The sequence below is a fragment of the Panthera tigris genome, chromosome B2 (assembly GCF_018350195.1).
Source record: "Panthera tigris isolate Pti1 chromosome B2, P.tigris_Pti1_mat1.1, whole genome shotgun sequence".
Taxonomy (NCBI): Eukaryota; Metazoa; Chordata; class Mammalia; order Carnivora; family Felidae; genus Panthera; species Panthera tigris.
The window spans coordinates 14,114,985-14,132,094 of NC_056664.1; the positions used below are offsets into that span (position 1 = coordinate 14,114,985).

Here is a 17,110-nt window from a genome sequence, read left to right on the forward strand (position 1 = left end):
CCTCATGCCACGTAAGAAAAAAATAGACATCTTTTCTCGTTTAAGCCCTTGCGGTATCCGTCATTTTCACCCAGCAGCCCAAAGCACTTCCTAAGGGAGACAAATAATGATAAACTGGGTGTAGGGGGTGAGCAGAAGGATCTGAGGGCGAACTCCAATTCGTTGCTTGAGTGATGGAGTCGTTGCTAGATGATGGTGCTAATTGCAAAGATAAGGGATGGAAGGAGAATTCAGGAATCGGTATGCATTTCATTTTGTACATAATGAGTTTGATGAACCCCTTTGATGGCCAATCCGTGTCCAGGAAATAATGGGATATAGACCTCGGAAATATGCCTCTGGAAATATCACCTTACAGATAACAGCTGACGTCATGGGAGTGTTTTAGGTCACCTAGGGAGAGCATAGGAAGGCCAAGGACAGAGCCCACGGAGCCCGGCATTTGAGACTGGTGTGCCCATAAGCAGGATGGGGAAGAAGCACCTAGAGCAGTATCGTGGAAATCAAGAACATTCTGAGGGCAGAGTGCCCACGAATGCCATTGTCAGGAAGTTCTTAGAAAATAGAATGGAGGGTTCAAGAAGAGAAATGGTCAGAGGGTTCCTTCCTTCCACAAAAAGGCTGTTCTCAGAGTGCTCTTTCCCTGGAAGAGGCCCACAGGTGCAATTTGTGACACCACTTGAGTTCTGACTCTTTGGGAGTCTTGTAACGCCTTGTTATTTGTTTCACTAAAGAAAAAAAGTCATTCCCTCTTCCCCCAGTTGTTCTATCTCCCCAAATGTGTCAAATGATGTATTTTATTTAAGATCAAAGTGTACCCAAATGTGTCAAATGTTCATTTTAAGGTATTTCTTTCTAAAGAATTTTGGGGGATCCCCCATAGCACACTGAGGTAAAACACAACTGAGACAGGATTTGATGAAATACATCATGAGACATTCTCAATGCTGTAAGAGGAAAATAAGGTTTTTAAAGAAGCGTAAGGAAGAGAGTCGAGGCAGAGGGCAAGAACACTTAGCTTCGCCTGCGTGCTTCTAACAATGATACCAACAAGGCACACTTACCCTCCACCGGTGGGACCCCCCTGGCCTGCTCTCAGACTCTCTGGCCTTTGCCGGATGCTAAGCCGAGCTAGCACAGGCTAGATCTGTCTTTTGTCTCTGAAGTCAATTAGTGTGATGTTTAGGATTGTTTTCCTAAAGTTTTAATTTATTTTCTTAAACTAAGAAGGGAGGCGTATGTCTTCTGGGGAATGTCCTCAGATTGCATCAGCCAGGAGCTCTGAGGACCTGCTCTCTCCCTGGTCCAGGTCTCTCAAGGATGCTCAGAGAACCTGTTCTAGCTCTGGGCAGACTCCAGCTAAGAGTGATTAAAATAATTGTTTTCACATTTAAAGGGCAGTTGAGTGGGAAGCTGTGAGGCGAACTCATTGCTTTTTAGCTCGCTCAGTGCTCTCTCTGGGGAACACGTAATAGTACTCATCTGGAATATTTTAATTGGGAAGAGATTGTATTTGATATCCCCAAGAAGGACCCCAGACACCGCTTTGATAAGGAGTGCCTTGTCACTTAGGAGCTGGGGCTGTTCCTTGGCCCATTAGTCAGCTCTGGGAGAATCAGCAGCAACATGAGTGTTAAAGATCACTCCGAACAATAAATATACTGTGAACTTCCTGGGTATAAAGTTTCTGTTCAAGATGTCACACAATGACGCATTAAAGATATGATACCTGCTCTCAAGTTGCTTGAACCCTCAGGGAAGACATTATAGTTTGAACTCATCACCTGTAGGCTAAATATCTATAAGCATATGCGTATAGAAAACACATCATCCATCACACCTAAGCGATGTCATAAAACTTGGCTTGTCTGGTGGTCACTTCTTTAGCTAGCTCAGCTATCCAGAAAAAAGCTGAGGTGTCTGAGCAGACACGTTTGATGTTTAAAAAAAGACTTAGACGATGCTACAGCTCATGCTTTTTATTTGCACTGTTTCAAGTTCATTTCCCCTTATTTCAGGTATATTCTAGACAGTTTTTCCAGAACATTCTGGAATAGAGTTGTGGAATGTGGAATAGGGCTGTTGCAGGCAATGGCTACAGACCAGCTACAAGGAGAAGTGATTTCCGGGAGCTGACATTAAAGCAGTGGCTCTCAAACATGTCTGACACACATTAGCATCACCTGGGCATCTTTTTAAGCAATTTTAAATCCAGGCCACCCCCAAGATGGATTCATACAAACCCTGGAGATGGGACATAGGCTTCGGTAGTTTTGGAAGCTATGCAGATGATTCCAACATGCACATAAGATTGGGAGTCGCTGCATTGGAGGTTAAGGAAGAACAAAGGGCGTTTAATTGTGGGTGTTCTGGGGCCATTTTGTATAGGGGCAGCTACCTTTCCAATTTCTGTAGGCAGTCGATAACTTGCTTGGGGTGCAGGAAGGTGAGACCTTGTCCTGAACCGGTAGCGGATACATGCTTTCTTTCTTTGGCCATTGGTAGTCCTGGGAGACAACCCTGTGTTACAAATGTAACACATATCGAAGCTCCCTTTTCTGTGTCTCAGGGTTGGTGCACGAGGATCCTCTGGAAACGGAAAAGTTGGAAACTTGCGTGTCTCCAAGATGGGACGTCTTCTCTGCTTGGATGATAGTCTTCAGAAGGTGTTCTTTCTCAGCTGGTCCAGTCTAGCCTCTGAGGGGTTGTCTCCACTTTCTGCCAATGATGACGGAGGAGAACGGACACCCCCACTAGTCAGAGGGTATTATCCCATAAAGGTGCCCCTGCTTCTCCTGGACATGTCTTTTCACTTCAACATGTCTCCCTTTTCTTTCTTCCTGTCTCAGTGTCTAGAATCTCCCGTTGCTGTACCTTGCTCCCCAAGACTCGTAATTCCTCTCTCCAGAAATAGGGACGAGTCGGTCTCTTAATTCATTTATGGGTCCTACAGATTTCACAGCCTCAGGCATGCTGTGTCCACCATTTCTCTGCTCTTTCAAGCTGCTACTGCCACAGCAGAGGATGGGGGAAGCTCTGTTCCCCTGCATGGGGGCAGGAGGGGACAGAGAAGTAGGGAAAACAATGAGGACCTGGGATTTCTCTCCTGGTTGCCGTTGTTCAACAAAGGATGCTTCCTGGAAAACCGGCTATGCCATACCGTGAACTTGTAAGAGAGCAAGCTATGAACTTTTGTGTTCGATCTATTATATCTCTATCATGGCAAACTTCCTAAAATTGGATTGGACAAAAGCCTAGAAAGACATGCAAATATGTTAACAGTGGTTGCTTCTTGGATGGTAGGACCATGGGTAACTAAAAAAATTTTTTTTCAACTTTTCACAAGGAACGTGTTGTTTTTCTAATTAAAAAAGAAGAAATATTCAAGTCGATGCACCCAAGTCAACACAAATATTTCAGATGTTGTTCATTCCTCTCTGTTTAAGAAGGCGGGGAAGAGAATGATCTGCTTTAGTAAGATCTATCGAACAAGGCAGCGGGAGAAGTGAGGGTGAAATTTTTCATCCCCTAAAGGAGGCCCAGGCTTGTTTCTTGGCCTGTGTAATGAATACTCTCTGTGTGTTTACTTTCCTTTGCTTAAAATCTCTATTGTGCAGCACGGTGTTTGGCACATAACAAGTGCTCAATAAATATTGGTCCATTCAATGAAGCAAATAAAATATTGATGCTTAGGGGAAAAGCTCTGATTGTCTAGAGAAGTCTGCTTATTCCCCTAAATAATGATGACAAATGAGATGATTTCTGTAGGAAAAACATGTTAACACAGACCAAGTCTATAGTCAAAGGACCGTAGGGGTGCACCATGTGTTGAGTTCATATTCAGAAAACGAATGGGAACTTTGTAGACTGGGTAAGACTTAAGCATGACTTTGAAGAAGTCAATAGAAATTTTATAGAAAGAGTGGGACATTCCAGGCACATGGACTGGCTTGTGCCAAGATCTGATGGCCTTGGTACCTTCCCAGCCTTGTCTTACATCACCTGTGCCCTGCCTTCCCCTCTGCACAGGTCCCCATCCAAACACAAGATGATTCCATTCTCTGCTTTTGCGACTGCTCTTTTTTTCTGATCTGGCATTTCTCAGGCCCACCCCACAAACCCTTTATGCAAAATAATGTTACATACAAGGCTGTTCACTGCCCTGCTCACCCTTCCTAGCACAGCTCAAGGTGCCTTCTTTGCAAAGCCTTGCCTGTTGCTTTGTCCATGCTTCGATCCGAGTTTGTAGAAGATGACTTATTTACGTGGTTATCTCTCATGTACAATATCGGTTCTCTTAGAAGGCGAGATCTGAGTATTTGCCATCGTGGTCCCAGATCCTAGGACAGAGCCTGCTGCTAGGTAAATCCTCACTCAGTATTTTATGGATGAAGTAATGAATATAGTCTGTATTCTTCTCACATTTTCAACTCCCTCCCATCCCCAAAAGGTCCCATGTTCTTTAGAACTTCATCCCTGAAGGTGAAATGATTAGTGGACCATTCTTATCCCCTGTTCCTACATTTGCATGGAGGGATGAGAATTTCCTTGCCTCTGGGGTGCCGGAGGGAACGATTTGGGGAGTGACACTTCTATGGCAACATGTAACATGTGTTGCTGGTCTGGTTGAGCAGACCATGTGGCTCAGCCCTTCTGCAGGCTCCTTTTGGGCCTGGCTGTCCTCAGGAAACCCACTTTCCTCTGAGGCCCTATAATAAACAGCCATTACTGCACAGAAGACTGCCCTTTGCAGAGGAGGCCTGCCGGTGGCTGGGTGTATGGGTTTAATTATGGCTTTTTTTGGTTTGTTTTTTGGTTCAGGGCAGATATTAGAAAACCCATCTGTTTCTGGGTCTAAGCTTTAGACTCCAATCGGCTTTATCAGACATAAAGCAGATATTTTCATCTCCATCTGTCTGATTCCTGTGACTGTCTCTTGATTGGTCCCAAGTCGGAGCTGGGTTGGGGAGGGGGCTGGGGAGAAAATTGGGACAGGAATATTATTTATTTTCTCCTCCCAAATCCCAATAATTATCCTATTATTCAACTGCGAAGAAATCAGGAGTTATTCAAATGCCAGCCATCTGGAGGAATCTTAAGCCACAAAATGATTTTGGAGAGAGATTCTGCTTTACAGGGTGAAGGGGTGACTGGGGTAGAGCTTTGTATGTGGGAAATGCCTTATACTATTTAAATGAATGAATCAAAAGGTTTGTGGGCAACAAGTTACACTTTAAACTCAAGTAACCTGAGGCAAGAGAAGAAATGGATTTTCCATTTTCATCTATCAGATGGGCAAAGACCAGAAAGTTTAATAATCCACTGTGTTGGAGAGGGTGAGGGAAAATTAACAATCTCCTACGTTGCTGGTAGGCATGTACTTTGTTAAAAATAATCTATGGAAGGCAATTTAGGAGTGTCTATTAAAAATACATGTGCACATGGCCTTTGACCCAGAAATTCTGTTTCTAGAAATTTATACTATGGATCTACAAACATGCAAAATGACATTATGTCCCAGAGTATTCATTGTCACATCATTTGCCATCGCACAAATTGAGAAGTATTCTGATTGTCCAACAGAGAACCTGTCAAAGAAATGAGGGTGCCTCCTAACGGGCTATTTTTATCTATCAGGAAAGGTGAGGACGCTCGTTGTATACCAAAATGGAATGATTTCCAAGATTGTTCCCAGTACTGACAAATGGAAACAATCAAAGCACACCGGGTTGAGTGTGTTATGCTATCATTTAAAAAAAGAGGGAGAGACAAAATGTATTTGCTTGTAATGCTTTTATCTGCAAATATACAATAGAAGCTGATAACATTGTTTGCCTCCAGGAAGGGGAACCAGATGGCTGGGAGAACAAGGTGAGGAGGGAGACGTTGCTTTATACCATTTGTACCTTTTGAATTTTAAACAATGTGAATATTTAATTAAATTAAAAGGCATGCACATGCGCGCACACACACACACACACACACACACACTTTGGTTTTTGTTTTACCAAAAACCAGGCATTTAGCTTCCTTCGACAACAATCTCAGGAGGACAACAGAAGAAGCAGGAACTGATGCCGGCTAAAAGGGGTAATAATAGTATCAGACTCACAGTATTGCTGTGAGGATAACCTGAGAGAGAAATGTGTGTATAACCTGTATAAAGGTGGGTTCCCATGTGGTCCTGTCTCCACTTACAATCACATTCAAAGACAAAACACAAGTTAGCAGAGAAGCTCGAGCAAACGCAATTCAAGCAAACGTTTGCTGTAGTTTCTGAAGAGAATTCCGAGAGGGTAGAATCTACATCAGGAAGAGCCACACTTAAAAAAAAAAAATTCTCTGCCTTCAATTTGTCTGCTCCTTACTTTCAACCCAGAGTGGCTGTACTTGAAAATCTGTCCTATTCCACTCTCAACTGCCAAGTAAAACTTCTCAGACTCGCTCTGCTGTGCTTTCTTGGAGCTATTCTTTTTTGTTTCAGCCAGGAGTTCTCTTTATTTCAAATATAAATCTTCTTGTCTCTCAGGCTTGCAGCATTTTCCCCCAACCTGTGGATTAAGGGCCCAGGAGCTGAGGATATGGGGAAATGCCAAGTAAACCAAATCAGAATTTTACTGGTGGAAGTGAGGGTGGAGAGAGAGCTGGGAAGGGGATGGAAAACAGGCTTTAAAAATATTCTTATATTAATAATTTTTCGTCCTCCATTACACGTGTAAGGAATTTATAACATTGTCTGGCATATTATAAGCACTCAATAAATTTTGGCTATTAATATTATTCATAATAACCGCTTTTCCACAACCTGATAATACTAACGTTAACATTTACAGAGTCTGCTATGTGTCACGCGCTGTTCTGGCATTTTGCACGTATTAACTCTTATAAGCGTTACGCCACCGCCATAAGCATAGGTCTTTCAAGAGCCCTCATTTTACAGATGAGGAAACAGAACTAGAGAGGTTTCATGACTTGGAGTGACAGGGTAGGAAGGGGGCGTGTCAGGACGTGAAGCCAGGCAATCTGACGCGAGTCCCATGTCGGCGGCCATTTGTATTGCCTCTGAGTCAGGTTTTCTATTTAATGTACTTACCAGGAACCCAGTCAATTCGATCCTTCTGTACTGGATGTTTTCCCCAGGGTTCTCTTCTACTGGTTTCCATAGTCCTTAGGGCTCCCAAGTGAGGTATGAGCAAATAATAAGGGTGGTGGGCACCTTCGTGTTCCTGGGAAGACTATTATTGTTGGATCCTGAAGGTTTCTGGCTCTGAGCCAGAGAAAGGCCCCTGCCAGTGAATTCTTAATGAACACATTGGAGGGTTCTCTTCATTGCCTCCCTAGTTACCTATCTACTGAGGAAAATAATTCCGGGGCTAACCAGATCATTAAATGCCCGTAACAAATCAGCTTATTCTGCGGGATGTACTGGAATATTTGTTTCCCAGCTGCTAGTGCAACAGGGGACTGTAGTCTCGACATATCCATGTATTTCCACTCCTCGCTATCAGGCTGTCCTGGCATCGAATCTGTCAATTCGGGGGAAGGAGGAGACCACCCAGAATAAAGAATCTTGGCTTCGCTTTGGGTTTCATGTTAGAACTGTTGTGTGAAAAGCGAGAGAGTCTTCAAACCCAGGCTCTGCTGAGACGGAAAAGTGTTTCCCAAATTCCAAAAGGCTTCTATCTGTATATCAAGAGTAAAACTTGGAGGCCGGAGATAGTGTCATTATTTTGAGCCATGATGTCAAGTTCAGAACTTGAAAGGAGGTCACCTCACACGGTGCTGCAGACTGAGAGGAGGTGGCCGCAGCCAGAAGGAGGGCGGGTGATGTGTTAGTCAAAGGAGCCTGGTGCCCTGGCCCCATGCTGCTGCCACAGTGTGCGTTAGTGGAGATGTGGGTGAGACTGAGGCACTGGCTTGGTGAGCCTCACCATGGTGAAGGGCCAAGTTGTCCCGCACGAGAGCGTTGGAAAGGTGATTGCTGGAGCTGAGGGTCAAAAGGAGGCTAGAGCAGATTATGCGGCCCTTATGGGACCAGTGAGGCAGCTCTTGTCAGCAGTGGGACAGGCCAGTGTCCCTAGGAGTAATGACCGTGTGACGCCTACACCAGGGGAACAGACACTGGGTCACGATGGCCTTGGGCGCTTAAGCAACAATAGCAGTGACAACAGACGCCCACACCTGTCCTCGGGTAGGAGAAGCCGCAGCCAGGGGAGAGTGTGACCGTAAGCCTTCCTTTCACCGCCACGAGGATACTACGTTTCCCTCCACACCTGGTAAACGTGGGTGTGCAAGTCCCTGAGAGAGATGAGACAGCCTGTCCAACTGAGCGATTGCTGGAAGACACTGGTTTCCTCCAACAAGACTGCTTGAAGCCGTAAGAAACTAAGACCCTCCCCCACCCCTCGTGGCTCCCACCATAACAGTTGGAATAGGAAGTTCTGATCAAGTTACAGAAAGATGTCAAGGGTGTGTATGAGTGTGGGTGCATATATGTAAGGGTTTCCCCTAGTGATGCTGGAGGAAAAAACATGCCATGGGCCTAATTACGTCCTCTTCCCTGCCCCAATTCATACGTTGAAGTCTTAACCCTAACCACCTCAGAATGTGACCTTATTTGGAGACAAGATGTTTAAAGAGGTGATTGAGATAAAATGAAGTCATATGGATGGGCCCTAATCCAATATGACTGGTGTCCCTATAAGAAGAGACTAGGACAGACACACACAGACCGATGGAGGACCACGTGAGGGCCGGGTGAGAAGGTGGCCCTCTGCAAGCCAAGGAGAGAGGCCTCGGGAGAACCCAACCCTGTCCAACCTTGACCTTGGACTTCTAGCCTCCCGAACTGGAAACATATGTGGGAAAATAAACTTCATGTTGTCTAGGTCACCCAATTGCTGGGATTTTGTTACGGTAGCCTCATGCAGACCAGCACCGCAATCTGGATCATTAAACATTTAGGATGAAGCCAGCAGTTGTGGAGGTTCACAAGTAAGTTATGGGCATAATATACACCCGAAACAAAGGAAGCAACATGGCATGGTGGAGAGGCCCAGCGTGCCGGATAAAAGTCCATGCGGGGCTATGAGATGGCTCGAACGCGTGCTATTTGATCGCTTTTCGGCAAAGTTGGAATTTCTCCTCCCTGATTTTCCCAAACCAATTCGGTGCCAGGAGGCAATAAAATACTCCTACTTTTCACAACTTTTCCTCCTCTCCGTGGGGGGTGATGATACATAGCAGGCAAAAACAGAGTGATGCTCTCCGTGTCCTTGTATAGGGAGAAGGTAGGTGGACGGGATTAACGGTGGGGGATGCACGAATAGCTGCTTCCACCTATACCCCAAACTGAAAGATTTGTTGTGGCCAGAACCATTTCCTCCAGCTCCGGGTAAGCGATTTACTCCAAAATATCTTTATAAACAGCCTTGCCTTCATCTCGTCCTAAGATGCCAGTTGCCGTGGTCTCTCGGACTATGACAGACAGTGTGAGACTCAAAACACAATGTGATTTATGATCTCCATAAATCACAGAGCTAACGGTTATGATTAAATCTCGTATTTACAGCTAAGAAGTCCAAAGGGGTGGGAATCATTTGTAATGCAGGATTGTGGTTCCCGTGTGAAAATGCATGATTTCGCACAACCTGAGGCCAGTGTGAATGAACGCCTTATTAAAATTGAACGCCGGGCCCACGTATGACCCAGCAATGTCCGTGTGGGCTCTGTGTCCCTGGGCCTGCCGAGATGGTACGTGATGAGGCACAGAGAATGTTCCAGTCACCTTAGCATTTTTCTTCACTGTCCCCGCTTCAGGTTGGGAACCCTACAGGTGAGGTAAGTCTTCGATTATACCGTGAATGTGAAATTGGATGAGCTATTTGCCCAGAGAGAACATTCTTACTTCGTTCCCGACGAAGTGACATCTCGAGACACCATTAATTGAAACCTCATCTGTTTTGCGATGATCCCTCTCTTCTCCTTTTTCTTCCCCATCCCTGTCACGTCAACATTTAGTTAAAATAAGCCGCAGTGGTGATGCCTCCACTAATTAATTTCTCTTCGCACCGATGGAGACCTTTGGCTAGCGGGGCATATTAAAAATAAAGAAGACCCCAAACATAAGCATTCCATCTCTCCCTGACGCACGGGGGGTTCCACGTTTTCTTTTCACTCCTCACTAGAAGATGGTGGGCTGACAGCCCTGTGAAACTACATCTTTTTTGTTTTTCCTTTGAACAGATACAGCATATGATTTTTTTTAAGTTTATTTATTTTGAGAGAGAGAAAGAACAAGCAGGGGAGGGGCAGAAAGAGAGAGAGAGAGAGAGAACCCCAAGCAGGCTTTGCACTGTCAGCGTGGAGCCCGAAGCGGAGCTCGAACTCACAAACCGTGAGGTCATGACCTGGGCTGAAATCGAGAGTCAGTCGCTTAACCTACTGAGCCACCCAGGTGCCCCACTGGACAAGACTTATATCAAGCAGTGCTGAGTTATGCTGGTACTGAGCTGGATTGGCTGGGGGTGGGGGTGGGGGTGGGGGCAGAAAAGCCCAGAGGAGCCCAGGGAGTCCCTGCCTTCCTCGGGAAATAAACCCTGACCCTGGAAATTAGTATGTGTGTGAAACAAGGTGTCAAACGATTTGGGGTCGGTTGTCTGATAGAGACTATGCGAACAGTAAGGATTTAGAGGAGGCAAGAACCCCTGGAGCCCAAGTTAGCCAGAAAGACTTAAGGATATCAACCGTGAACTGAAGCGCCCGGCAAGCTCAGTCGGCAGAGCGTGAGACTCTCAACCGTGAATTTGGCAGCCAGGAGATAAAATCCATTCACTTGGGTTCACTTGTGAGAGTGACTATTCTGAGCTATTTCCGCCCCCAAGTCTGAACTCTTTGGTAAGGTTCACATTTCCTTAGGGAATAATCGAGTGAATTGGGCATATCTTTTGGCTAAACGGCAGCAGGATGTGGTCTAATCTCCTGTGCAGGGTGCCAGAATTTAATTGCCAGGTCTGGGGGGAAGCATCGTGATGTTTGCATCTAAGAAGCACCTCCCCCGCCGCCCCCCTCCTCCTCCCCAGATGCAACTGTCTTTAAATGGCCATCTACTGGTTACTTCTCACTTAGCTCTCTTATGGGGAGGAGAGTAATATTATTCCCGTTTTACAGATGGGGCTGAGACTTAGAAGGAATTTGCTGAACTAGGGAGAAGAAAAATTGGTTCTCCAAAGGTGAGAAAACCCAGGACAGCGTGAGCAATCCTGAAACATATCACTTGGTTTTCCTCTTATTGTAGGAGTAAGGTGTTCTTGGTAGAAAATTCAGAAAATGCAAACGTGTTTAAAGAAGAAAAGAAGGACCATCTACAGTTTCACAACCCGGATACCTCTGTCATCAGAGTGGATTTCATTCATTTAAACATACAAAGAGGAAAGTACCATAAATACTCCTCTGAAATTGACTTGTGTTAAGTGTGTATTTGTATTTCACTTTTTTTTTTTAAACCTACTGTTATACAATAAGTAGAATGGTAGAAACTTCTGGCACTGCTGCTTAGCTGGCTCCCCGCCTCCAACGTAGTAGGACTGCATTTTTTTGCGCAACGTGACTAGCTCTGGCCAATGGGCCGTCATCAAAAGTGAGGTGTATCGCTTCTGGGCTGGAAATTGAATGCCTGCGCGGGACGATCTTGTCCTCTCTTTCACTGCTGAGAGGCTGGTCACACGTTCATCTGAGAGGTTGGGGCTCTGGGTGATTGTATGGGGGGAGCCTCCCCCATCGCCTCCTGCCTAATCTCACTTGGATGTAGAATGTGAGCAAGAAAGGCATTTTTTGTTGTGCTGAACTACTGAGATTTTAAGGCTGTTAACTGCGGGACAACCTAACTGGTCTCAGTTAGTTACCATCGTCTCTCATGTCAGGAATTCTCCTGAAAACTTGATTTCCAGCGACGACAACAGTGTTTCATTATATGCATATTCCAAATTTTATTTAGTCATCCCCCTGTTGTGAAGCATTTATTTATTTCACACTTTTTTTTTTTTTTTTTAAGCGTACAGCTGTGAAAACTCTCAAGCGCTTATCTGATGTGTTCTCACGAGAAATTTTTATAAATGGAGGAGTTAGGTCGGAAAAATACGAACGTTTTCAAGGCTCTGGATGTGAATTGGCAAACTCTCTCTCCAGAGACGGTTTTTGCATTTACGCTTCTTTGGGCGGCACACGAGAGTGTCCCCATTTCAATGCGCTGTTGCCAAAACCCTGTCTTAGAAGCTTAAATCTTTTTGTTTCCTTTTGCAACTTTAAAGAAAAAGTAATTCCCTTTTATTTGAATAACAATGAGTTTGACCTCTCTTTAAGCGCGTTTTGCCTATTTGTATGTTTGTAAATGCTGTGAAGTGTAGTCAGACAGACCTCCTGGGGTTCTTTTGTCTTTTTCTTATTGACTTGTTACTACTCTGACATCCTAACTTGAAGCTTCTTGTTGATTTAAATATTTTGATATTTTATATAGTTTCAGGGAGAAAAACGAGACAGATATGTATGGGATAGATGTTCCCTAAGGAGAGTTAATTACAGCCTTCAGGATGAGGGAAGGAAGAAGGAAATCATGTGAGGCGTGCCTGTCCATCAGAGACCGCTCTCTGAAAAGCCATCCTGCGTCGGGGGAGGAAGGTGGGGGACTCCCTAGTGCTTCTTCGTGACTCGGGGACAGGTCCGGGGGTTCCCATGCACAGATCTCCCTCAGCCTGATAGGAACCCTAGCATTTGAGACAGGTGTACGTTTCCCCAGGCAAGGCCCAAAGGCCTTAGTGGGAAACACGGGATTGTCCGGCACTCTCCTAAATCAGGTCTCAGTGAAGAGTTTTCATCGAGCACAGGAGGTGAGAGGAGCACAGGAGTTGACTGTCCTGCACCCTGGGACAGAGAAAGGAAAACAGAGCAGGAGTGCAGGTGATGTGCAGCACATGTGAGGGGGAGGAGGTCCCTGCTTCTACCTGCCCGGGGCACCCTGCCCGCCGATGAGAGCGCTGGGGCGATGGCATTTGGCTCAGTCATGAAAGTTGGGTAGAAAGTCGCTATTCTGAGACACGCATATACTGAGTATGGGACGTTATTAAAAACTGATTCCCTGTTTATCTGAAGTTCAAATTCAACTGCGCATCCTGTGTTTGCTGCCGGGCTAGAAGCGGATGGGGGTGAGGGCTCTCGGGGTGGGGTGGGGGGGTGCCCATCGCTTTGGCCTCTTGCCGGGTGGGAAGGGCATGGCTGGAGGAAAGCTGGAATGGACTTCTGGGCTGTGGGGCCCAGAAGGGGGACCCCGCTTGCCAGGTCAGGGCAGCAATGTAATGAGGATTACATTAGACAAGAAATATAAAGTGACTTGGTAAATGTTGGCGAAGTGACTTGGTAAGCGGTTACTATGATTGCGAATCTCTCCTGGGGGTGGTGAATGGTAAGTCTACCTTAGGACCTACAAAAACCTCAATCAATTGGCCCATGGGCTACATAGAAAAGCATTCAAAAATAACTTTTTCATCCTTTTTTTGTTTGTTTGTTTTTTAACTAATTTATTGGGGTGGGGAGGGGAAGAGAGAGAGGGAGAAAGAGAGAATCCTAAGCAGGCTCTGCACTGTCAGTGTAGAGCCCCATGTGGGGCTCCGACTCATGTGGGGCTTGAACTCACGGACCGTGAGATCCCACCTGAACAACAGTCAGACGCTTAACTGACTGAGCCACCCAGGCACCCTGATTTTTTTTTTTTCATTCTTGAATAGATATTTGGATACACTGTATACAGATGCCTTTCAGAATTCTTTCCGCTTTCGTTAACTTGATGTTTTTGTTTGGTCATACGCCGCATGACCTGTTAGCTTACTTGGAAACTTGGGCTTCGGATTCCCTGCTTCCATTGTCTGCATTCGATTGTTGTATAATAAAGGGAGGAACAGGTTTCTGTAGCATCCCATATTCAAATTCTGGATCCCCCGAAGGGCCGCTGGCAGCTTTTGTTTTATGGAACCCTACGCTTAATCTTTCTCACATTGTCTCATGGCTGTCTGTAGAGTCAGCATTATTCACTCCAGAAGGGCAGGGACCTTGCTTTGTTCTGCATTCCCTCAGCATGCAGGCTCTGAGGTCTGAGTTGCTGGTGTTTGTCACTCAACAAATACTTGATGGATTAAGCGGATCACCAGAGGAGCTGGGTTCTTTCCTCGGGACCCCTGTTTGTGTTATCATGCAGGCACTGTAGGTGGAATTTGTGTAATAGATGTCTGCACTTTCCAGGGTGGCAAATCCTCCCCTAGCGTCACGGATTCCCTTGATTCGTGAGCATGTTCTAGGTACCAGGCACCGGACTAGGCCCCGGGATACAAAGATAAACAGGTAGTCCCCACCTTCAAGGAGCTTGTAGTCGGAGATGAAAATCGAGCTGAGTTACAGTGGAATCATGCTATCACGGAAGAATGGACAGGCTGAAACACGGGAGCCTCCCAGGCAGACTAATCAGTTGGCATTCTTCACAATGATATTCCTTTAACGTATGTTCAACATATAATCAGGGTGGCTCAGTTGGTTAAGCGTCCGACTCTTGATTCTGGCTCAAGTCATGATCTCGCGGGTGTGCGAATTCGAGCCCCACATCAGGCTCTGCCCTGAGGGTGTGAAGCCTGCTTGGGATTCTCTCTCCCTCCCTCTCTCCGTCCCTCCTAAGTTCTCTCTCTCTCTCAAAAGAAAGAAACTTAAAAAAAAAAAACACAAAACAAACCAACCCACGTAATCAGGGAGGATGTAGAGGAAAGAATTGTCTAGTAATAAAAACTACTTTCTTCTTTTTTTTCGAAACACGAGATTTATGACAGACACTGAACGTAACAGGACAGCTTCTTCACCTCTTTGGAAGTACGATTTTTGAAACCGGGCAACTTTTGGGGAGGCCTACATAAGTTGTTTAAGATTTTCATATTTCACCCGTTACCTAAAGAGTCACCTGGGGAAATTTGCGTTAACTGGCATCATCCACCAAGGTCATTGTTGGTGTCTTGGGCGGATGTCCAGGTGCTTTGCTCTTTTGTCCGACTCTAGCAGTAGAAGCCCCAAAGTCAGGCCACGGGGAGACAGGGAAGGTTCCTCGGGTGAGGGGGGAGCTATTGCAGCCCCAGTCTGAAAGCTAAAGTAAAATTTTATTGGAGCACCGAGAGAGGTGGGGAGGAGAGATTGTATTCTGGCTTAAGGAATCACACGTGAGAAGACCAGGAGACAGGGAAGATGTTTCCAGATCATGAGGCCGTTAGAGCAGTTAGGGGATAAGGAATACGGCAGGCCAAGGACAGGAATTTCACTCTTCAGTCTCGGCCTCACGAAATGAGCTAACAATTTTGTTTTTTTTTTACATACATACAAAACTTTTCCTCCAATATTTCATTATGAAAATTTAAAAATATATAGAAACACTTAAAGACTAATACAGTGAATACCAATATACCCAGCCCCTAATTTTATTTTATTTTTAAAAGATTTTATTTTTAAGTAACCTGCACGACCAGTGTGGAGCTCGAAGTCACAATCCTGAGATCAAGAGTTGCTCACTGTACTGACTGAGACAGCCAGGTGGCCCAAATTTACCACCTAATTTTATTTTATTAAAAAAATTTTTTTGACATTTATTTATTTTTGAGAGAAAGAGACAGAGCAGGAGTGCGAGAGGGGCAGAGACAGAGGGAGACGCAGAACTGAAAGCAGGCTCCAGGCTCTGAGCTTTCGGCACAGAGCCCGACGCGGGGCTTGAACTCATGAGTGGTGAGATCATGACCTGAGCTGAAGTCAGGTGCTTAACCGACTGAGCCACCCAGGTGCCTCCTGCCCCCTGCCCCCACCTAATTTTAAAATAGCCTCTTGCTGTATTTGCTTTAGCACTTGCCAAAATGTGGCATTTGGGAGGTCAAAAAAATTTTCATGATAATGCTAAAATGCTCTTTCTTTCTTTCTTTCTTTCTTCTTCCGTTTTGATATTTGTACTGCTGGGGCACAAATGAGAGTAGACAAAACTCTCATCTGAGGGTTTTGAACCAGACATTGGCACTCGCTATACCAGTAGTCACCATATTCTTTACTGCCACTCACTCATAGTATAAAGAATACCCCCTTGGGGCGCCTGGGTGGCTCAGTCAGTTGGGCGTCTGACTTCGGCTCAGGTCATGATCTCACGGTTCGTGAGTTCGAGCCCTGCGTCGGGCTCTGTGCTGACAGCTCAGAGCCTGGAGCCTGTTTCGGATTCTGTGTCTCCCTCTCTCTCTCTGACCCTCCCCCATTCGTGCTCTGTCTCTCTCTGTCTCAAAAGTAAATAAACGTTAAAAAAAATAAAAAATAAAATAAAAAAAAAGAATGGTAGATTTCTTTAAAAAAAAATAAAGAATACCCCCTTCAATTAAGATTGTCCTTAGGGATTACTAAATATTTAAAAGCGTTCTTGATTGAATTTACATTACGGTAAATTGATAGATACCACCCTCAAGATAAAAACTCTCTGGGGTCCTTCAGTTTTAAGTGTGTGAAAGCGGCCCGAAACCAGGATGTTTGAGAATTGCTGTTCTAGGAGTTGGGACAGAGCAGTGGAGGTCGAGGGGATGGGACCTGGAGGACTCTGGGGAGTGGGGAGGCAATTCCAAACTTGCTAAAGGGCAGGAACAAGGAATGAAGGGCAGAAAGGGCGGAGCCTATCTGGGGAGGGTCAAAGAGGCCACTTTGGCAGGAGCAGAGCGCTATAAGGGGATGTGATGGGAAACCCACGTTGCAGGCTGGTGTGAGGCTGGGCCGCGAAGGACTGTGAGTCTGGCATGCAGGCTTCATCTGGAGGCGGTGGAAAAGCATTGATCGCCCTGCAAGTGGGAGCGCCCTGCTGGATGGCGCCGCTCCCGATGGGGAGCCAGAGCCGTGTCTGTCTTCAGGTTGTCGTCTTGATCCAGGCAGGAGGCAATGAGGACCACCCCCGAGTCAGTGGAGGAGAACGATGGAAATATAAAAGGCTGAATACGCGGGGCAGACATTTGACGGAAAAAACCCAACTCTCCATGATGCAGAATGATCCAATGAGTGAAAGCGATGAGAC

The 17,110-nt window shown here is 45.7% G+C and overlaps 1 long non-coding RNA gene across 1 annotated transcript in view; it reads left to right on the forward strand.

Annotated features, from left to right (window-relative positions):
• LOC122238554 overlaps positions 1-3,504 on the forward strand; it is a 74,113-nt gene extending 70,609 nt beyond the window's left edge. Inside the window, exon 4 of the long non-coding RNA XR_006217481.1 lies at positions 2,570-3,504. This is a non-coding gene — a long non-coding RNA (uncharacterized LOC122238554). The remainder of the gene's footprint in view (positions 1-2,569) is intronic.
• The last annotated feature ends 13,606 nt before the right edge of the window (positions 3,505-17,110 follow it).